The sequence below is a fragment of the Salvelinus alpinus genome, chromosome 20 (genome assembly GCF_045679555.1).
Source record: "Salvelinus alpinus chromosome 20, SLU_Salpinus.1, whole genome shotgun sequence".
Lineage (NCBI taxonomy): Eukaryota > Metazoa > Chordata > Actinopteri > Salmoniformes > Salmonidae > Salvelinus > Salvelinus alpinus.
This window is the reverse complement of record NC_092105.1, coordinates 4,998,888-5,021,337: the sequence shown is the minus strand read 5'-3', so window position 1 is coordinate 5,021,337 and position 22,450 is coordinate 4,998,888. Positions and strand designations below refer to the sequence as shown.

At 41.1% G+C, this 22,450-nt stretch overlaps 1 protein-coding gene across 1 annotated transcript in view; it reads left to right on the top strand.

Moving 5' to 3' along the window:
* The window catches only part of LOC139546223 (receptor-type tyrosine-protein phosphatase-like N), a 150,201-nt gene that overhangs the window by 106,662 nt on the left and 21,089 nt on the right, over positions 1 to 22,450 (top strand). The window lies entirely within an intron of this gene.

The following is a 22,450-nucleotide window of genomic DNA, read 5'->3' as shown; positions in this document are numbered from 1 at the left end:
ACTCAAGCTTTAGGGTTAACAACTTAATGGAGTGTGTAATATGGGCAAAATATTATATTGAGTAGACTACCCACTCAGAACTAGGCTTTATATCGGAAGATACAAGGTCAGCTTCTTTCAGGACTACTTAAGATCCATTATTTTAGTAAAAACAACAAAAACAAACGTTTTGGGCCTCATTGCTCGTATCATAAGGATACGATGGCAGAAACGTCATATTATTTCCCAACAAAATAAATTAATAAAAGCGATGTAGGCTGTCAACAAACAAAAAAAGAGAGGACATTTTCTATGAACACATAGAGACAAACTACTAATAACATGTCCTGAAATTAATCGTATTATAACGATGATAATCATCATAATTCATTTTCCCAACATTTAAGGCCTATTCATTAATACACCTGCATAATTTCGTCCTAGGTCTGCTACAGGTAATGTCCAATTAAAATGCATAACTAAGTGCTTGTTGTATGAATGCATTAAATTGATCAAAAGGAACTTGAATTAATTGATTTTTGGTTACAGAATAACCTGAAAGGATTTATATAACAGGCCTGCTGGTGAATTGGTGATGTTTACATAATATGCCTGCTGGTGAACACGCTAACATATAGTATCACCAATACCACACTGACACACAGTTGAAGTTGGAAGTTTACATACACCTTAGCCAAATACATTTAAACTCAGTTTTTCACAATTCCTGACATTTAATCCTAGTCAAAATTCCCAGTCTTAGGTCAGTTAGGATCACCACTTTATTTTAAGAATGTGAAATGTCAGAATAATAGTAGAGGGAATGAATTCAGCTTTTATTTCATCCTATTCCCAGTTGGTCAGAAGTTTACATACACTCAATTAGTATTTGGTAGCATTACCTTTACATTGTTTAACTTGGGTCAAACGTTTCAGATAGCCTTCCACAAGCTCCCCATAAGTTGGGTGAATTTTGGCAAATACCTCCTGACAGAGCTGGCGTAACTGAGTCAGGTTTGTAGGCCTCCTTGCTCGCACACTCTTTCAGTTCTGCCCACAATTTTTCTATAGGATTGAGGTCAGGGCTTTGTGATGGCCACTCGAATACCTTGACTTTGTTGTCCTTAAGCCATTTTGCCACAACTTTGGAAGTATGCTTGGGGTCATTGTCCATTTGAATGACCCATTTGCGACCAAGCTTTAACTTCCTGACTGATGTCTTGAGATGTTGCTTCAATTTATCCACATAATTTTCCTACCTCATGATGCCATCTATTTTGTGAAGTGCACCAGACCCTCCTGCAGCAAAGTACCCACACAACATGATGCTGCCACCCCCGTGCTTCACGGTTGGGATGGTGTTCTTCGGCTAGCAAGCCTCGCCCTTTTCCTCCAAACATAATGAATGGTCATTATGGCCAAACAGTTCTATTTTTGTTTCATCAGACCGGAGGATATTTCTCCAAAAAGTACGATCTTTGTCCCCATGTGCAGTTGTAAACTGTAGTCTTGGAGCCGTGGCTTCTTCCTTGCTGAGCGGCCTTTCAGGTTGTCGATATAGGACTCGTTTTACTGTGGATATAGATACTTTTGTACCTGTTTCCTCCAGCATTTTCACAAGGTCCTTTGCTGTTGTTCTGGGATTGATTTGCACTTTTCGCACCAAAGTACGTTCATCTCTAGGAGACAGAACGCATCTCCTTCCTGAACGGTATGACGGTTGCGTGGTCCCATGGTGTTTATACTTGCGTACTATTGTTTGTACAGATGAACGTGGTACCTTCAGGCATTTGGAAATAGCTCCCAAGGATGAACCAGACTTGTGGAGGTCTACAATTTTTTTTCTGAGGTCTTGGCTGATTTCTTTTGATTCTCCCATGATGTCAAGCAAAGAGGCACTGAGTTTGAAGGTAAGCCTTGAAATACATCCACAGGTATACCTCCAATTGACTCAAATTATGTCAATTAGCCTATCAGAAGCTTCTAAAGCCATGACATAATTTTCTGGAATTTTCCAAGCTGTTTAAAGGCACAGTCAACTTAATGTATGTAAACTTCTGACCCACTGGAATTGTGATTGTGAATTATAAGTGAAATAATCGGTCGGTAAACAATTGTTGGAAAAATTACTTCCATAAAATACTATGAATACGACACTGCCGTAACATACTATCAATACATCTAATGATATTGCCTTCACATGAATTATGTTATTATGTTATTTTCTTCATTTTATTGAAACAATAAAAATGAATAGCACATTGTCAGCTAGGCTGAATACAATCAAAGACAATAACACCAAAATATGGTGATTAAGGGCAAGCGATGGCTGTAGATAATGTTTAGGGGGCGACTCTGTCTCGCTAACTCTACCGTTCGCTCCCTTTTAGTAGTTTTGCTTTGAAAGGTTAAACAGTGTGGAGTGTGCTCTTTGCTCTCCCTCAGCTAGAGGTGCCAGCTAGTGGGGGGGGGGGGTTGCTGTGGTTACAGGGTCAGCAGCTAGTGGGGGGGGGGGGGGGGGGTTGCTGTGGTTACAGGGTCAGCAGCTAGTGGGGGGGGGGGGGGGTTGCTGTGGTTACAGGGTCAGCAGCTAGTGGGGGGGGGGGGTTGCTGTGGTTACAGGGTCAGCAGCTAGTGGGGGGGGGGGGGGTTGCTGTGGTTACAGAGTCAGGTTGGCACTGTGATGAAAGAGGTGATGATGTAAAGTGTCTGCCTCCGTTACTGGCTCATGCAGATAACAGCTAATCATTCCTCAACTATGAGTCACTTTTACTTTCTAAGAATGTAGTGATCGTAATCAATTGTTTTATTTGCCACTCCAGCATTATTGTGATCCTGTTCATGTCAGTGGTTCTGATTGCGACAGCTGCAGTGATGTAGTCAGGGATGATCTGTGGCTGACTGAGTGGCTGAGTAAGGGTTAGAGGTCAAGGGGTCAGGGGTTGAAGGGGGTTGAAGAGGTGATAGAAGGGGGTCCTGGGACCTTGCATCTCTTTAACCCTCTCGAGAAGGGATGGCTGATTTTGTTATTTGGTGTTTTGTTCGTTGTTACTTGTGTTATACTGCTATGTTGCTGACTGTGTTAAAGTCAGACATCAGTAATGTGTTCCTGATATTCAATGCCCCTCCCAGGACCTCTACAACTCTTAACCCCTACCTCCCAGGACCTTACCCCATCTCTACAACTCCCTACCTCCCATGACCTTACCCCATCTCTACAACTCCCTACCTCCCAGGACCTTACCCCATCTCTACAACTCCCTACCTCCCAGGACCTTACCCCATCTCTACAACTCCCTACCTCCCAGGACCTTACCCCATCTCTACAACTCCCTACCTCCCAGGACCTTACCCCATCTCTATAACTCCCTACCTCCCAGGACCTTACCCCATCTCTACAACTCTTAACCCCTACCTCCCAGGACCTTACCCCATCTCTACAACTCTTAACCCCTACCTCCCAGGACCTTACCCCATCTCTACATCTCTTAACCCCTACCTCCCAGGACCTTACCCCATCTCTACATCTCTTAACCCCTACCTCCCAGGACCTTACCACATCTCTACAACTCCCTACCTCCCAGGACCTTACCCCATCTCTACAACTCTTAACCCCTACCTCCCAGGACCTTACCCCATCTCTACAACTCTTAACCCCTACCTCCCAGGACCTTACCACATCTCTCACAACTCTTAACCTCTACCTCCCAGGACCTTACCCCATCTCTACATCTCTACAACCCCCTACCTCCCAGGACCTTACCCCATCTCTACAACCCCCTACCTCCCAGGACCTTACCCCATCTCTACAACTCCCTACCTCCCAGGACCTTACCCCATCTCTACAACTCTTCACCTCTACCTCCCAGGACCTTACCCCTCAATTTTCCTGCCAGGTCCTCTGCCCCAGTCTAAAGACCTGTCCTTCTCTTTCTGCGTCCCAACTGGCAACCTATTCCCATAGGGCCCTGGTCTAAAGTAGTGCACTATATAGGGAATAGGGTGCCATTGGGGACACACACTCCCTTCGATGGCCCCTCTGGAGTAGCAGGTGAGGAGCCCCAGTCCGAAGTCCTGTCCGCCCCCCTGTCCCCTCCCCCCTCTGTCCCACAGACCATTAATGCTCCCCCCTCCCCTGAACATTCTAAGGAGAGAGAGAGAGAGAGACTAGGGTTGAGAGAGAGGCTAGGGTTGAGAGAGAGAGGCAGTAGAGAGAGAGGCAGTAGAGAGAGAGAGAGAGAGAGAGAGGCAGTAGAGGCAGTAAGCAGAGAGAGAGAGAGAGGCTAGGGTTGAGAGAGAGGGGCTAGGGTTGAGAGAGAGAGGCTAGGGTTGAGAGAGAGAGGCTAGGGTTGAGAGAGAGAGAGGCAATAGAGAGAGAGAGAGAGAGGCAGTAGAGGCAGTAGAGCGAGAGAGAGAGAGAGAGGGTTGAGAGAGAGGGGCTAGGGTTGAGAGAGAGGCAGTAGAGAGAGAGAGAGAGGCAGTAGAGAGAGAGGCAGTAGAGAGAGAGAGAGAGAGGCAGTAGAGAGAGAGGCAGTAGAGGTAGAGGCAGTAGAGAGAGAGAGGTAGAGGCAGTAGAGAGAGAGTCTGTCTCAGAAGAAGATAGGAGGAATGAGTGGAGAGGGAAGGTATTGGGTTGAATGTCCAGGGTGTTAGTTAGTGAGGTGCAGGTTGCATCACTAGAGAGTGAGCAGAGTGGAGAGGGAAGGTATTGGGTTGAATGTCCAGGGTGTTAGTTAGTGAGGTGCAGGTTGCATCACTAGAGAGTGAGCAGAGTGGAGAGGGAAGGTATTGGGTTGAATGTCCAGGGTGTTAGTTAGTGAGGTGCAGGTTGCATCACTAGAGAGTGAGCAGAGTGGAGAGGGAAGGTATTGGGTTGAATGTCCAGGGTGTTAGTTAGTGAGGTGCAGGTTGCATCACTAGAGAGTGAGCATAGTGGAGAGGGAAGGTATTGGGTTGAATGTCCAGGGTGTTAGTTAGTGAGGTGCAGGTTGCATCACTAGAGAGTGAGCAGAGTGGAGAGGGAAGGTATTGTGTTGAATGTCCAGGGTGTTAGTTAGTGAGGTGCAGGTTGCATCACTAGAGAGTGAGCAGAGTGGAGAGGGAAGGTATTGGGTTGAATGTCCAGGGTGTTAGTTAGTGAGGTGCAGGTTGCATCACTAGAGAGTGAGCAGAGTGGAGAGGGAAGGTATTGGGTTGAATGTCCAGGGTGTTAGTTAGTGAGGTGCAGGTTGCATCACTAGAGAGTGAGCAGAGTGGAGAGGGAAGGTATTGGGTTGAATGTCCAGGGTGTTAGTTAGTGAGGTGCAGGTTGCATCACTAGAGAGTGAGCAGAGTGGAGAGGGAAGGTATTGGGTTGAATGTCCAGGGTGTTAGTTAGTGAGGTGCAGGTTGCATCACTAGAGAGTGAGCAGAGTGGAGAGGGAAGGTATTGGGTTGAATGTCCAGGGTGTTAGTTAGTGAGGTGCAGGTTGCATCACTAGAGAGTGAGCAGAGTGGAGAGGGAAGGTATTGGGTTGAATGTCCAGGGTGTTAGTTAGTGAGGTGCAGGTTGCATCACTAGAGAGTGAGCAGAGTGCCGCTTCTCCTCACGACCACACATTACACCGAGCATTTCTCTGTTGCCATGGAAGAAGCCTGGCCCAGTCCTCCCCCACTGAGGCTGCCAGACACCATTATATATTATAGTTCAGTATAGTTCAGTATAGTTCTAGTTTATATTATAGTTCAGTATAGTTCAGTATAGTTCTAGTTTATATTATAGTTCAGTATAGTTCAGTATAGTTCTAGTTTATATTATAGTTCAGTATAGTTCTAGTTATATTATAGTTCAGTATAGTTCTAGTTATATTATAGTTCAGTATAGTTCTAGTTTATATTATAGTTCAGTAGAGTTCTAGTTATATTATAGTTCAGTATAGTTCTAGTTATATTATAGTTCAGTATAGTTCTAGTTATATTATAGTTCAGTATAGTTCTAGTTTATATTATAGTTCAGTATAGTTCTAGTTATATTATAGTTCAGTATAGTTCAGTATAGTTCAGTATAGTTCTAGTTTATATTATAGTTCAGTATAGTTCTAGTTTATATTATAGTTCAGTATAGTTCTAGTTTATATTATAGTTCAGTATAGTTCAGTATAGTTCTAGTTTATATTATAGTTCAGTATAGTTCTAGTTATATTATAGTTCAGTATAGTTCTAGTTTATATTATAGTTCAGTATAGTTCAGTATAGTTCTAGTTTATATTATAGTTCAGTATAGTTCAGTATAGTTCTAGTTTATATTATAGTTCAGTATAATTCTAGTTATATTATAGTTCAGTATAGTTCAGTATAGTTCTAGTTATATTATAGTTCAGTATAGTTCTAGTTTATATTATAGTTCAGTATAGTTCTAGTTATATTATAGTTCAGTATAGTTCAGTATAGTTCAGTATAGTTCTAGTTTATATTATAGTTCAGTATAGTTCTAGTTTATATTATAGTTCAGTATAGTTCTAGTTATATTATAGTTCAGTATAGTTCAGTATAGTTCTAGTTATATTATAGTTCAGTATAGTTCTAGTTATATTATAGTTCAGTATAGTTCTAGTTTATATTATAGTTCAGTATAGTTCTAGTTTATATTATAGTTCAGTATAGTTCTAGTTTATATTATAGTTCAGTATAGTTCAGTATAGTTCTAGTTTATATTATAGTTCAGTATAGTTCTAGTTTATATTATAGTTCAGTATAGTTCAGTATAGTTCTAGTTTATATTATAGTTCAGTATAGTTCTAGTTTATATTATAGTTCAGTATAGTTCTAGTTATATTATAGTTCAGTATAGTTCTAGTTTATATTATAGTTCAGTATAGTTCAGTATAGTTCTAGTTTATATTATAGTTCAGTATAGTTCTAGTTTATATTATAGTTCAGTATAGTTCTAGTTATATTATAGTTCAGTATAGTTCTAGTTTATATTATAGTTCAGTATAGTTCAGTATAGTTCTAGTTTATATTATAGTTCAGTATAGTTCAGTATAGTTCTAGTTTATATTATAGTTCAGTATAGTTCTAGTTTATATTATAGTTCAGTATAGTTCTAGTTATATTATAGTTCAGTATAGTTCTAGTTATATTATAGTTCAGTATAGTTCAGTATAGTTCTAGTTTATATTATAGTTCAGTATAGTTCTAGTTTATATTATAGTTCAGTATAGTTCTAGTTATATTATAGTTCAGTATAGTTCTAGTTATATTATAGTTCAGTATAGTTCTAGTTATATTATAGTTCAGTATAGTTCTAGTTATATTATAGTTCAGTATAGTTCAGTATAGTTCTAGTTATATTATAGTTCAGTATAGTTCTAGTTATATTATAGTTCAGTATAGTTCTAGTTATATTATAGTTCAGTATAGTTCAGTATAGTTCTAGTTATATTATAGTTCAGTATAGTTCTAGTTTATATTATAGTTCAGTATAGTTCAGTATAGTTCTAGTTTATATTATAGTTCAGTAAAGTTCTAGTTATATTATAGTTCAGTATAGTTCTAGTTTATATTATAGTTCAGTATAGTTCAGTATAGTTCTAGTTTATATTATAGTTCAGTAAAGTTCTAGTTATATTATAGTTCAGTATAGTTCTAGTTTATATTATAGTTCAGTATAGTTCTAGTTTATATTATAGTTCAGTATAGTTCTAGTTATATTATAGTTCAGTATAGTTCTAGTTATATTATAGTTCAGTATAGTTCTAGTTTATATTATAGTTCAGTATAGTTCTAGTTATATTATAGTTCAGTATAGTTCAGTATAGTTCTAGTTTATATTATAGTTCAGTATAGTTCTAGTTATATTATAGTTCAGTATAGTTCAGTATAGTTCTAGTTTATATTATAGTTCAGTATAGTTCTAGTTATATTATAGTTCAGTATAGTTCTAGTTATATTATAGTTCAGTATAGTTCTAGTTATATTATAGTTCAGTATAGTTCTAGTTTATATTATAGTTCAGTATAGTTCTAGTTATATTATAGTTCAGTATAGTTCTAGTTATATTATAGTTCAGTATAGTTCTAGTTTATATTATAGTTCAGTATAGTTCTAGTTATATTATAGTTCAGTATAGTTCTAGTTATATTATAGTTCAGTATAGTTCAGTATAGTTCTAGTTTATATTTTAGTTCAGTATAGTAATAGTTATATTATAGTTCAGTATAGTTCTAGTTTATATTATAGTTCAGTATAGTTCTAGTTATATTATAGTTCAGTATAGTTCTAGTTATATTATAGTTCAGTATAGTTCAGTATAGTTCTAGTTATATTATAGTTCAGTATAGTTCTAGTTATATTATAGTTCAGTATAGTTCAGTATAGTTCTAGTTTATATTATAGTTCAGTATAGTTCTAGTTATATTATAGTTCAGTATAGTTCTAGTTATATTATAGTTCAGTATAGTTCAGTATAGTTCAGTATAGTTCTAGTTATATTATAGTTCAGTATAGTTCTAGTTTATATTATAGTTCAGTATAGTTCTAGTTATATTATAGTTCAGTATAGTTCTAGTTATATTATAGTTCAGTATAGTTCAGTATAGTTCAGTATAGTTCTAGTTATATTATAGTTCAGTATAGTTCTAGTTTATATTATAGTTCAGTATAGTTCTAGTTTATATTATAGTTCAGTATAGTTCTAGTTATATTATAGTTCAGTATAGTTCTAGTTTATATTATAGTTCAGTATAGTTCTAGTTATATTATAGTTCAGTATAGTTCAGTATAGTTCTAGTTATATTATAGTTCAGTATAGTTCTAGTTATATTATAGTTCAGTATAGTTCTAGTTATATTATAGTTCAGTATAGTTCTAGTTATATTATAGTTCAGTATAGTTCAGTATAGTTCTAGTTATATTATAGTTCAGTATAGTTCTAGTTTATATTATAGTTCAGTATAGTTCTAGTTATATTATAGTTCAGTATAGTTCTAGTTTATATTATAGTTCAGTATAGTTCTAGTTATATTATAGTTCAGTATAGTTCTAGTTATATTATAGTTCAGTATAGTTCTAGTTTATATTATGGTTCAGTATAGTTCTAGTTATATTATAGTTCTAGTTTTATTATAGTTCAGTATAGTTGTTGTAACGCTCGTTCTCCTCCTCGTCTGAGGAGGAGCATGAGATCGGACCAAAACGCAGCTTGGGTAGAATACATTTTTGATTTATTAAAGAAAGACGAAGACGGAAAAACTCTTAACAAACTACAAAACAATAAACGACGTAAACAGACCTGAACATGAGAACTTACAGACAACGAAGAACGCACGAACAAACTAACAAACGAAACAGTCCCGTGTGGCATAAACACTAACACAGGAACAATCACCCACAAACAAACGGTGTGAACAGCCTACCTTAATATGGTTCTCAATCAGAGGAAACGTAAAACACCTGCCCCTGATTGAGAACCATATCAGGCTAATTAACAATGAACCTAAACATAGAAACACATAACATAGAATGCCCACCCAGCTCACGTCCTGACCATACTAAACAAAGACAAAATAAAGGAAATAAGGTCAGGAACGTGACAGTTGTAGTTTATATTATAGTTCAGTATACTTCTAGTTATATTATAGTTCAGTATAGTTCAGTATAGTTCTAGTTATAGTATAGTTCAGTATAGTTCTAGTTATATTATAGTTCAGTATAGTTCTAGTTTATATTATAGTTCAGTATAGTTCTAGTTTATATTATAGTTCAGTATAGTTCTAGTTTATATTATAGTTCAGTATAGTTCTAGTTATATTATAGTTCAGTATAGTTCTAGTTATATTATAGTTCAGTATAGTTCTAGTTATAGTATAGTTCAGTATAGTTCTAGTTATATTATAGTTCAGTATAGTTCTAGTTATATTATAGTTCAGTATAGTTCTAGTTATATTATAGTTCAGTATAGTTCTAGTTTATATTATAGTTCAGTATAGTTCTAGTTATATTATAGTTCAGTATAGTTCTAGTTATATTATAGTTCAGTATAGTTCTAGTTTATATTCCAGTAATTATGCATGGCTGGGGAGGTAATGACTTACACTGATTATTTGGGGGAGTAGCTGCATGAGGTAGGCGTGTGGCAGTGCACGTGTTTGTGTGTGCGCATGGCAGCGTGTGTGTGAGTATGTGTGGGTTGACAGGGTAATTAGCCAATAATGATGTCACTGACATCTAGCTTGTTAACACAAACAGGGGGTGAGACAAAGCAGAGAGGGGGAGAGAAGGGGAAGAGAGGGGGTGAGACAAAGTAGAGGGGGGAGAAAGGGGAGGAGCGGGGGGTGAGATAAAGGCGAAAGTGGGAGAGGGCAGACCCTGCCTGTGGGCAACACAAACACAACCTCTTTAATCCTCCTCCTCCTCACCTCTCTCTGTCATATTCTGCTCCTGCTCTATCATTAAGACTGGGGAAGAAACAGAGAGACTGGGGCAGAGACAGAGAGACTGGGGCAGAGCCAGAGAGACTGGGGCAGAGACAGAGAGACCGGGGAAGAGACAGAGAGACTGGGGAAGAGAGAGAGAGACTGGGGCAGAGAGAGAGACTGGGGCAGAGAAAGAGAGAATGGGGAAGAGAAAGAGAGACTGGGGAAGAGACAGAGAGACTGGGGAAGAGAGAGAGACTGGGGCAGAGACAGAGAGACTGGGGAAGAGACAGAGAGATTGGGGAAGAGACAGAGAGACTGGGGCAGAGACAGAGAGACTGGGGCAGAGACAGAGAGACTGGGGCAGAGACAGAGAGACTGGGGCAGAGACAGAGAGACTGGGGCAGAGACAGAGAGACTGAGTAAGAGACAGAGAGACTGGGTAAGAGACAGTGAGACTGGGGAAGAGACAGAGAGACTGGGGAAGAGACAGATGTAATTTAGACTGGGGAAGAGACAGAGAGACTGGGGAAGAAAGAGAGACTGGGGAAGAGACAGAGAGACTGTGGAAGAGACAGATAGTCTGGGGAAGAGACAGATGTCATTAGGACTGGGGAAGAGACAGAGAGACTGGGGGAGAGACAGAGAGACTGGGGAAGAGACAGAGATAATGGGGAAGAGACAGAGAGCCTGGGGAAGAGACAGAGAGACTGGGGAAGAGACAGAGAGACTGGGGAAGAGACAGGGAGACTGACTAAGAGACAGAGAGACTGGGGAAGAGACAGAGAGACTGGGTAAGAGACAGTGAGACTGGGGAAGAGACAGAGAGACTGGGGAAGAGACAGAGAGACTGTGGAGGAGACAGAGAGACTGGGTAAGAGACAGAGAGACTGGGTAAGAGACAGTGAGACTGGGTAAGAGACAGAGAGACTGGGGAAGAGACAGAGAGACTGGGGCAGAGACAGAGAGACTGAGTAAGAGACAGAGAGACTGGGGAAGAGACAGAGAGACTGGGTAAGAGACAGTGAGACTGGGGAAGAGACAGAGAGACTGGGGCAGAGACAGAGAGACTGAGTAAGAGACAGAGAGACTGGGGAAGAGACAGAGAGACTGGGTAAGAGACAGTGAGACTGGGGAAGAGACAGAGAGACTGGGGAAGAGACAGAGAGACTGAGTAAGAGACAGAGAGACTGGGTAAGAGACAGTGAGACTGGGGAAGAGACAGAGAGACTGGGGAAGAGACAGATGTCATTTAGACTGGGGAAGTGACAGAGAGACTGGGGAAGAAAGAGAGACTGGGGAAGAGACAGAGAGACTGTGGAAGAGACAGAGAGTCTGGGGAAGAGACAGATGTCATTAGGACTGGGGAAGAGACAGAGAGACTGGGGAAGAGACAGAGAGACTGTGGAGGAGACAGAGAGTCTGGGGAAGAGACAGATGTCATTAGGACTGGGGACAAGACAGAGAGACTGGGGAAGAGACAGAGAGACTGCGGAAGAGACAGAGAGACTGTGGTGGAGACAGAGAGTCTGGGGAAGAGACAGATGTCATTAGGACTGGGGAAGAGACAGAGAGACTGGGAAAGAGACAGAGAGACTGGGGAAGAGACAGAGAGACTGGGGAAGAGACAGAGAGACTGAGGAAGAGACAGAGAGACTGTCTAAGAGACAGAGAGACTGTCTAAGAGACAGAGAGACTGGGGAAGAGACAGAGAGACTGGGGAAGAGACAGAGAGACTGGGGAAGAGACAGAGAGACTGGGGAAGAGACAGAGAGACTGGGGAAGAGACAGAGAGACTGGGGCAGAGACAGAGAGACTGAGTAAGAGACAGAGAGACTGGGGAAGAGACAGAGAGACTGGGTAAGAGACAGTGAGACTGGGGAAGAGACAGAGAGACTGGGGAAGAGACAGAGAGACTGGGTAAGAGACAGAGAGACTGGGTAAGAGACAGAGAGACTGGGTAAGAGACAGGGAGACTGGGTAAGAGACAGTGAGACTGGGGAAGAGACAGAGAGACTGGGGAAGAGACAGATGTCATTTAGACTGGGGAAGTGACAGAGAGACTGGGGAAGAAAGAGAGACTGGGGAAGAGACAGAGAGACTGTGGAAGAGACAGAGAGTCTGGGGAAGAGACAGATGTCATTAGGACTGGGGAAGAGACAGAGAGACTGGGGAAGAGACAGAGAGACTGTGGAGGAGACAGAGAGTCTGGGGAAGAGACAGATGTCATTAGGACTGGGGACAAGACAGAGAGACTGTGGAAGAGACAGAGAGACTGGGGAAGAGACAGAGAGACTGTGGTCGAGACAGAGAGTCTGGGGAAGAGACAGATGTCATTCGGACTGGGGAAGAGACAGAGAGACTGGGAAAGAGACAGAGAGACTGGGGAAGAGACAGAGAGAGCTGGGGAAGAGACAGAGAGACTGTGGAAGAGACAGAGAGACTGGGGAAGAGACAGAGAGACTGGCTAAGAGACAGAGAGACTGGCTAAGAGACAGAGAGACTGGGGAAGAGACAGAGAGACTGGGGAAGAGACAGAGAGACTGGGGAAGAGACAGAGAGACTGGGGAAGAGACAGAGAGACTGGGGAAGAGACAGAGAGACTGGGGAAGAGACAGCGAGACTGGGGAAGAGACAGAGAGACTGGGGAAGAGACAGAGAGACTGGGGAAGAGACAGAGAGACTGGGGAAGAGACAGAGAGACTGGGGAAGAGACAGAGTGACTGGGGAAGAGACAGAGAGACTGGGGAAGAGACAGAGAGACTGGGGAAGAGACAGAGAGACTGGGGAAGAGACAGAGAGCCTGGGGAAGAGACAGAGAGACTGGGGAAGAGACAGAGAGACTGGGGAAGAGACAGAGAGACTGGGGAAGAGACAGAGTGACTGGGGAAGAGACAGAGAGACTGGGGAAGAGACAGAGAGACTGGGGAAGAGACAGAGAGACTGGGGAAGAGACAGAGTGACTGGGGAAGAGACAGAGAGACTGGGGAAGAGACAGAGTGACTGGGGAAGAGACAGAGAGACTGGGGAAGAGACAGAGAGACCGGGGAAGAGACAGAGAGACTGGGGAAGAGACAGAGAGACCGGGGAAGAGACAGAGAGACTGGGGAAGAGACAGAGAGACTGGGGAAGAGACAGAGAGACTGGGGAAGAGACAGAGAGACCGGGGAAGAGACAGAGAGACTGGGGAAGAGACAGAGAGACTGGGGAAGAGACAGAGAGACTGGGGAAGAGACAGAGAGACCGGGGAAGAGACAGAGAGACTGGGGAAGAGACAGAGAGACTGGGGAAGAGACAGAGAGACCGGGGAAGAGACAGAGAGACTGGGGAAGAGACAGAGAGACTGGGGCAGAGACAGAGAGACTGGGGAAGAGACAGAGTGACTGGGGAAGAGACAGAGTGACCGGGGAAGAGACAGAGAGACCGGGTAAGAGACAGAGAGACCGGGGAAGAGACAGAGAGACTGGGGAAGAGACAGAGAGACCGGGGAAGAGACAGAGAGACTGGGGAAGAGACAGAGAGACTGGGGAAGAGACAGAGTGACTGGGGAAGAGACAGAGTGACCGGGGAAGAGACAGAGAGACCGGGTAAGAGACAGAGAGACCGGGTAAGAGACAGAGAGACCGGGTAAGAGACAGAGAGACCGGGTAAGAGACAGAGAGACTGGGGAAGAGACAGAGAGACTGGGGAAGAGACAGAGAGACTGGGGAAGAGACAGAGAGACTGGGGAAGAGACAGAGAGACTGGGGAAGAGACAGAGAGACTGGGGAAGAGACAGAGAGACTGGGGAAGAGACAGAGAGACTGGGGAAGAGACAGAGAGACTGGGGAAGAGACAGAGAGACTGGGGAAGAGACAGAGAGACTGGGGAAGAGACAGAGAGACTGGGGAAGAGACAGAGAGACTGGGGAAGAGACAGAGAGACTGGGGAAGAGACAGAGAGACTGGGGAAGAGACAGAGAGACTGGGGAAGAGACAGAGAGACTGGGGAAGAGACAGAGAGACTGGGGAAGAGACAGAGAGACTGGGGAAGAGACAGAGAGACTGGGGAAGAGACAGAGAGACTGGGGAAGAGACAGAGAGACTGGGGAAGAGACAGAGAGACTGGGGAAGAGACAGAGAGACTGGGGAAGAGACAGAGAGACTGGGGAAGAGACAGAGAGACCGGGGAAGAGACAGAGAGACTGGGGAAGAGACAGAGAGACTGGGGAAGAGACAGAGAGACTGGGGAAGAGACAGAGAGACTGGGGAAGAGACAGAGAGACTGGGGAAGAGACAGAGAGACTGGGGAAGAGACAGAGAGACTGGGGAAGAGACGAACATCATTGAAAACCCACTGAAAACAAATTCTTCCCAACATACACTACCTTTCAACATTTTGGGGTCAGTTAGAAATGTCCTTGTTTTTGAATGAAAGTAACTTTTTTGTCCATTAAAATAACATCAAATTGACCAGAAATACAGTGTAAACATCGTTGATGTTGTAAATGTCTATTGTATCTGGAAACGGCTGATTTTTTTAATGGAATATCTACATAGGTGTACAGAGGCCCATTATCAGCAACCATCACTCCTGTGTTCCAATGGCACGTTGTGTTAGCTAATCCAAGTTGATCATTTTAAAAGGCTAATTGATCATTAGAAAACCCTTTTGCAATTACGTTAACACAGCTGAAAACTGTTGTTCTGATTAAAGAAGCTATAGGAGTAGTACACAGCGTTGTACGAGATCTTCAGTTGCTTGGCAATTTCTCGCACGGAATAGCCTTCATTTCTCAGAACAAGAATAGACTGACGAGTTTTTAGAGGAAAGTCCTTTGTTTCTGGCCATTTTGAGCCTGTAATCGAACCCACAAATGCTGATGCTCCAGATACTCAACTGGTCTCAAGAAGGCCAGTTTTATTGCTTCTTTAATCGGCACCGCAGTTTTCAGCTGTGTTATTTTAATTGACAAAAAAATGTGGTTTTCTTTCAAAAACAAGGACATTTCTAAGTGACCCCCTTTTGAACGGTAGTGTACATATAAACAAACAGGTATCTTTGTCGACATGAATCTTTCTCTTTCCTATTTCCCTTGACCCCATTCCTTTACTCTCTCTCTCTCTCTGTCTTCCTCCTCTGTCTCTCTCTCTCTCGCTGTCTCTCTCTGTCTTCCTCTCTCTCTCTCTCTCCCTGTCTCTCTCTCTCTATCTCTCTCTCTCTCTCTCTCTCTCCCTGTCTCTCTCTGTCTTCCTCCCTCTCTCTCTGTCTCTCTCTCTCTCCGTCTCTCTCTCTGTCTCTCTCTCTCTCTGTCTCTCTCCCTGTCTCTCTCTCTGTCTTCCTCCCTCTCTCTCTCTCTCTGTCTTCCTCCTCTTCCTCTCTCTCTCTCGCTGTCTCTCTCTGTCTTCCTCTCTCTCTCTCCCTGTCTCTCTCTCTGTCTTCCTCCCTCCTCTCTCTCTCTCTCTCTCTGTCTTCCTCCTCTTCCTCTCTCTCTCCCTGTCTCTCTCTCTGTCTTCCTCCCTCTCTCCTCTCTCCTCTCTCTCTCTCTCTCTCTCTCTCTCTCTCTCTCTCTCTCTCTCTCTCTCTCTCTCTCTCTCTCTCTCTCTCTGTCTCTCTGTCTCTCTGTCTCTCTCTCTCTCTCTCTCTCTCTCTATCTCTCTCTCTCTCTCTCTCCCTGTCTCTCTCTGTCTTCCTGTCTCTCTCTCTCTCTCTCTGTCTTTCTCTCACTCTGTCTCTCTCCCTGTCTCTCTCTCTCTCTCTCTCTCTCCCTCTCTCTCTCTCTCTGTCTTCCTCCTCTTTCTCTCTCTCTCTCTCTGTCTCTCTCTGTCTTCCTCCTCCCTCTCTCTCCCCCCCTACAGAGGAGCGAGGGTCATGGGCTGGCCCATGCCACGCGGGTGAGGGAGGGCTCCAGTGGGCTGGTACTGGCGCTGGTGTCCATGGCGTGTGTGAGCGGGGTGGTGGTGGTAGCGTTGACCATTGCCTGTCTCCGACACCACGCCAAGCAGCTGGCCTCCGGGAAACTGGGCCTCGGACCCGAGGGAGGACCGGAGACACACGTTGACTACCAGGTAGGAGAGGTCAGGAGGTACTTTGACTACCAGGTAGGAGAGGTCAGGAGGTACTTTGTCCCAAATGACACCCTATTCTTTATATTGAGAACTACTTCTAAAGCGTTGGTGCACGTCATTTCAACCAAAACATTTTATGACATTGGAAAACATTGGATTTGCAATAAGTCATCAACATAAAGGAATTACGTCATTATTTTCACCCAACTTTTAACCTAAATTCAATTTCTTTTTTAAATTATGTTTGTGGATTTCATATTGAATTCACATGAACTCAACTCAACAAAACACAATGTCCGTGGGAAGTATTGCAGTAGATAGGGAAAGGGGTCCCATTTGGGATTCAAACACACTTTGAGAACCAGGCAGACCTGAAAATAGTTGTATTTTTGTCACGCCCTGACCTGAGATATCTCTGTTTTCTTTATATTTTTGTTTAGGTCAGGGTGTGACTTGGGTGGGTAAGTTAGTTTTTGTATTGTCTATGGTGGCCTGATATGGTTCCCAATCAGAGGCAGCTGTTTATCGTTGTCTCTGATTGGGGATCATATTTAGGCAGCCATTTTCCCTTTGGTGTTCGTTGGTTCTTGTCTATGTGTAGTTGCCTGTCAGCACTCGTTTGTATAGCTTCACGTGTCGTTTTGTTATTTTGGTTCGTTTGTTCAGTGTTTCATTCTTTAAATAAATAAGAATGTACGCATACCATGCTGCACCTTGGTCCGATTCATACGACGAACGTGACAATTTTGTAGATTTTTTTAAAATACCAACTTTTCAAATACTCAAGGAATTCGAGTATAGTTTACAGTATATAGAGTTCCAACTAATGGGCAACTAGTTTCTTTGATATTCAAATACAGGTCTCAGAAAAACAAATCATATTTGAAGGTATTTGAATATCATCCCTGTCTGATGAAAATCTCTTATCTCCAAATGAGAAACTTTTCAGGAAATATATATTTTTTCTCTCCATATTTTCACATTAACGAATTTACAATTATGAAACTTTAGAAGCTATTTAAATAAATTATCTTGGTCCAAGAGTAATGAAATGTTCAGAAGGGGAGGTACTGCTTTCAACAAATATACAAACGTATTAATTGGCAAAATTTGATATGAGGTTTTCAAGTTTATGCAAGTTTAATGTTACGTGTTACTAAGAATGCTTACAGTAAATGTCGGAAGGAAACAAAATATACCAAAACTGCCTACAAATATTTCAGTAGTTTGTATTTGGAGTGACCTATCACTTACAGTACCCTCAGATGGACAGAGGCTTGAAGTTGTTTTTTCTAAGCAGCTAACTTGCTGTTTGCAATTTTTTCAAATGGCTTTCAATCACTCTGCAGTATTTTCAGGTATCATAAAAGGAATTGCAGCTTTCGACCTTTTCAGTGGCATGTTGAAAGAGTCATACAGTAGTTGAGCGTCACAACTTATTTATACTTCTCTGTAAAAAAATATATATATAATTAATTAGTTAATTGGTTTGACTTCATTATGTCCACCTGAGGCAACGGACACTCAGGAGAATGTACATTTACATAACGTTCAGATAGAAACGTATTGTGTAGATCAAATATGACTGTCGGATAGATCGGAATAGTATAGGATGCTGTGTGCTCTATCTATTCTATTTACAGCCCTGCCGTTAGATGAAGCCAGCCAAATCCAATAGTTTCAGAAAAGTAGTTACTTTCTGAGATCTGTATTCAAATAGCTTTAAAAAGTAGTCCTTTTTAGGGGATCTGTATTCAAATAGCTTTAAAAAGTAGTCCTTTTTTGGGGATCTGTATTCAAATAGCTTTAAAAAGTAGTCCTTTTTTGGGGGTCTATATTCAAATAGCTTTAAAAAGTAGTCCTTCTTAGGGGGTCTATATTTAAATAGCTTTAAAAAGTAGTCCTTTTTTGGGGGTCTATATTCAAATAGCTTTAAAAAGTAGTCCTTTTTAGGGGATCTGTATTCAAATAGCTTTAAAAAGTAGTCATTTTTTGGGGATCTGTATTCAAATAGCTTTAAAAAGTAGTCCTTTTTTGGGGGTCTATATTCAAATAGCTTTAAAAAGTAGTCCTTTTTTGGGGGTCTGTATTCAAATAGCTTTAAAAAGTAGTCCTTTTTAGGGGATCTATATTTAAATAGCTTTAAAAAGTAGTCCTTCTTAGTGGGTCTATATTTAAATAGCTTTAAAAAGTAGTCCTTTTTTGGGGGTCTATATTCAAATAGCTTTAAAAAGTAGTCCTTTTTTGGGGGTCTGTATTCAAATAGCTTTAAAAAGTAGTCCTTTTTAGGGGATCTGTATTCAAATAGCTTTAAAAAGTAGTCCTTTTTTGGGGATCTGTATTCAAATAGCTTTAAAAAGTAGTCCTTTTTTGGGGGTCTATATTCAAATAGCTTTAAAAAGTAGTCCTTTTTTGGGGGTCTGTATTCAAATAGCTTTAAAAAGTAGTCCTTTTTAGGGGATCTATATTTAAATAGCTTTAAAAAGTAGTCCTTCTTAGTGGGTCTATATTTAAATAGCTTTAAAAAGTAGTCCTTTTTAGGGGGTCTATATTCAAATAGCTTTAAAACGTAGTCCTTTTTAGGGGGTCTATATTCAAATAGCTTTAAAAAGTAGTCCTTTTTAGGGGGTCTGTATTCAAATAGCTTTAAAAAGTAGTCCTTTTTTGGGGGTCTATATTCAAATAGCTTTAAAACGTAGTCCTTTTTAGGGGGTCTATATTCAAATAGCTTTAAAAAGTTGTCCTTTTTAGGGGGTCTGTATTCAAATAGCTTTAAAAAGTTGTCCTTTTTAGGGGGTCTGTATTCAAATAGCTTTAAAAAGTAGTCCTTTTTAGGGGGTCTGTATTCAAATAGCTTTAAAAAGTAGTCCTTTTTTGGGGGTCTATATTCAAATAGCTTTAAAACGTAGTCCTTTTTAGGGGGTCTATATTCAAATAGCTTTAAAAAGTTGTCCTTTTTAGGGGGTCTGTATTCAAATAGCTTTAAAAAGTTGTCCTTTTTAGGGGGTCTGTATTCAAATAGCTTTAAAAAGTAGTCCTTTTTAGGGGGTCTATATTCGAATAGCTTTAAAAAGTAGTCCTTTTTAGGGGGTCTATATTCAAATAGCTTTAAAAAGTAGTCCTTCTTAGGGGGTTTGTATTCAAATAGCTTTAAAAAGTAGTCCTTTTTAGGGGGTCTGTATTCAAATAGCTTTAAAAAGTAGTCCTTTTTAGGGGGTCTATATTCAAATAGCTTTAAAAAGTAGTCCTTTTTAGGGGGTCTATATTCAAATAGCTTTAAAACGTAGTCCTTTTTAGGGGGTCTATATTCAAATAGCTTTAAAAAGTAGTCCTTTTTAGGGGGTCTGTATTCAAATAGCTTTAAAAAGTAGTCCTTTTTTGGGGGTCTATATTCAAATAGCTTTAAAACGTAGTCCTTTTTAGGGGGTCTATATTCAAATAGCTTTAAAAAGTTGTCCTTTTTAGGGGGTCTGTATTCAAATAGCTTTAAAAAGTTGTCCTTTTTAGGGGGTCTGTATTCAAATAGCTTTAAAAAGTAGTCCTTTTTAGGGGGTCTATATTCGAATAGCTTTAAAAAGTAGTCCTTTTTAGGGGGTCTATATTCAAATAGCTTTAAAAAGTAGTCCTTCTTAGGGGGTTTGTATTCAAATAGCTTTAAAAAGTAGTCCTTTTTAGGGGGTCTGTATTCAAATAGCTTTAAAAAGTAGTCCTTTTTAGGGGGTCTATATTCAAATAGCTTTAAAAAGTAGTCCTTTTTAGGGGGTCTATATTCAAATAGCTTTAAAAAGTAGTCCTTTTTAGGGGGTCTATATTCAAATAGCTTTAAAAAGTAGTCCTTTTTTGGGGGTCTATATTCAAATAGCTTTAAAAAGTAGTCATTTTTTGGGGATCTATATTCAAATAGTTATATTTAGCTCCAGCTGGAAAGAGTTCCTTTCCAAATGCATAGTTAAACCTCTAGTTCTCCCGGTCTGTCACCGGTAAGGGGGATGTTAGAGGTGTTACACGTGGCCTTCAATATAAGGCTCCGAGACAGGTTATAGGTAAGGCCTTAGTTAACATGAAAGACTGGGGGATCTCAATCATGGTGATGACAATCATTATTACGATCATGATGGAATAGAATAAACCTTAATTATTGTGACAACAATCACCATGACGACGATGATTGTAAACAGGAGGTGTCATAACGATGAAGTCGTGAACAACGAACGATGATTATCGCAGATTAAAAATGATGATACACAATTAGCTTCTCGTTTTAAAATGTCTTTGTTCATTTTCTCAGAAGTTGTGACGATAAAATAATATATATATATGTGCTGATGAAAGTGATTAACATCTTGTTAATCGGAATCTCTCTCTCTCTCTCTGTTGACGTTCCCAGGAGCTCTGCAGGCAGCACAAGGCAGCCAAGACGTTGCTCAGTCGTCAGGAGGCGGTGGGTGTGGGAGCGGGGGGTCGGAGGGGGACAGACACCTCCAGGGTGAGCAGTGTGTCGTCACAGTTCAGTGACGGCCCTCAACACAGCACCTCCTCACACAGCAGTACGCCCTCCTGGAGCGAGGAGCCCGCCCAGTCCAACATGGACATCTCTACTGGTCACATGATACTGGTCAGTGTCGGGGTATGGGGTCATTATATTTACTACTGGTCAGTATCAGAGGGTATGGGGTCATTATATTTACTACTGGTCAGTATCAGAGGGTATGGGGTCATTATATTTACTACTGGTCAGTATCAGAGGGTATGGGGTCATTATATTTACTACTGGTCAGTATCAGAGGGTATGGGGTCATTATATTTACTACTGGTCAGTATCAGAGGGTATGGGGTCATTATATTTACTACTGGTCAGTATCAGAGGGTATGGGGTCATTATATTTACTACTAGTCAGTATCAGAGGGTATGGAGTCATTATATTTACTACTGGTCAGTATCAGGGTATGGGGTCATTATATTTACTACTGGTCAGTATCAGAGGGTATGGGGTCATTATATTTACTACTGGTCAGTATCAGAGGGTATGGGGTCATTATATTTACTACTGGTCAGTATCAGAGGGTATGGGGTCATTATATTTACTACTGGTCAGTATCAGAGGGTATGGGGTCATTATATTTACTACTGGTCAGTATCAGAGGGTATGGGGTCATTATATTTACTACTGGTCAGTATCAGAGGGTATGGGGTCATTATATTTACTACTGGTCAGTATCAGAGGGTATGGGGTCATTATATTTACTACTGGTCAGTATCAGAGGGTATGGGGTCATTATATTTACTACTGGTCAGAATCAGAGGGTATGGGGTCATTATATTTACTACTGGTCAGTATCAGAGGGTATGGAGTCATTATATTTACTACTGGTCAGTATCAGGGTATGGGGTCATTATATTTACTACTAGTCAGTATCAGAGGGTATGGGGTCATTATATTTACTACTGGTCAGTATCAGAGGGTATGGGGTCATTATATTTACTACTGGTCAGTATCAGAGGGTATGGGGTCATTATATTTACTACTGGTCAGTATCAGAGGGTATGGGGTCATTATATTTACTACTGGTCAGTATCAGAGGGTATGGGGTCATTATATTTACTACTGGTCAGTATCAGAGGGTATGGGGTCATTATATTTACTACTGGTCAGTATCAGAGGGTATGGGGTCATTATATTTACTACTGGTCAGTATCAGAGGGTATGGGGTCATTATATTTACTACTGGTCAGTATCAGAGGGTATGGGGTCATTATATTTACTACTGGTCAGTATCAGAGGGTATGGGGTCATTATATTTACTACTGGTCAGTATCAGAGGGTATGGAGTCATTATATTTACTACTGGTCAGTATCAGAGGGTATGGGGTCATTATATTTACTACTGGTCAGTATCAGAGGGTATGGGGTCATTATATTTACTACTGGTCAGTATCAGAGGGTATGGGGTCATTATATTTACTACTGGTCAGTATCAGAGGGTATGGGGTCATTATATTTACTACTGGTCAGTATCAGAGGGTATGGA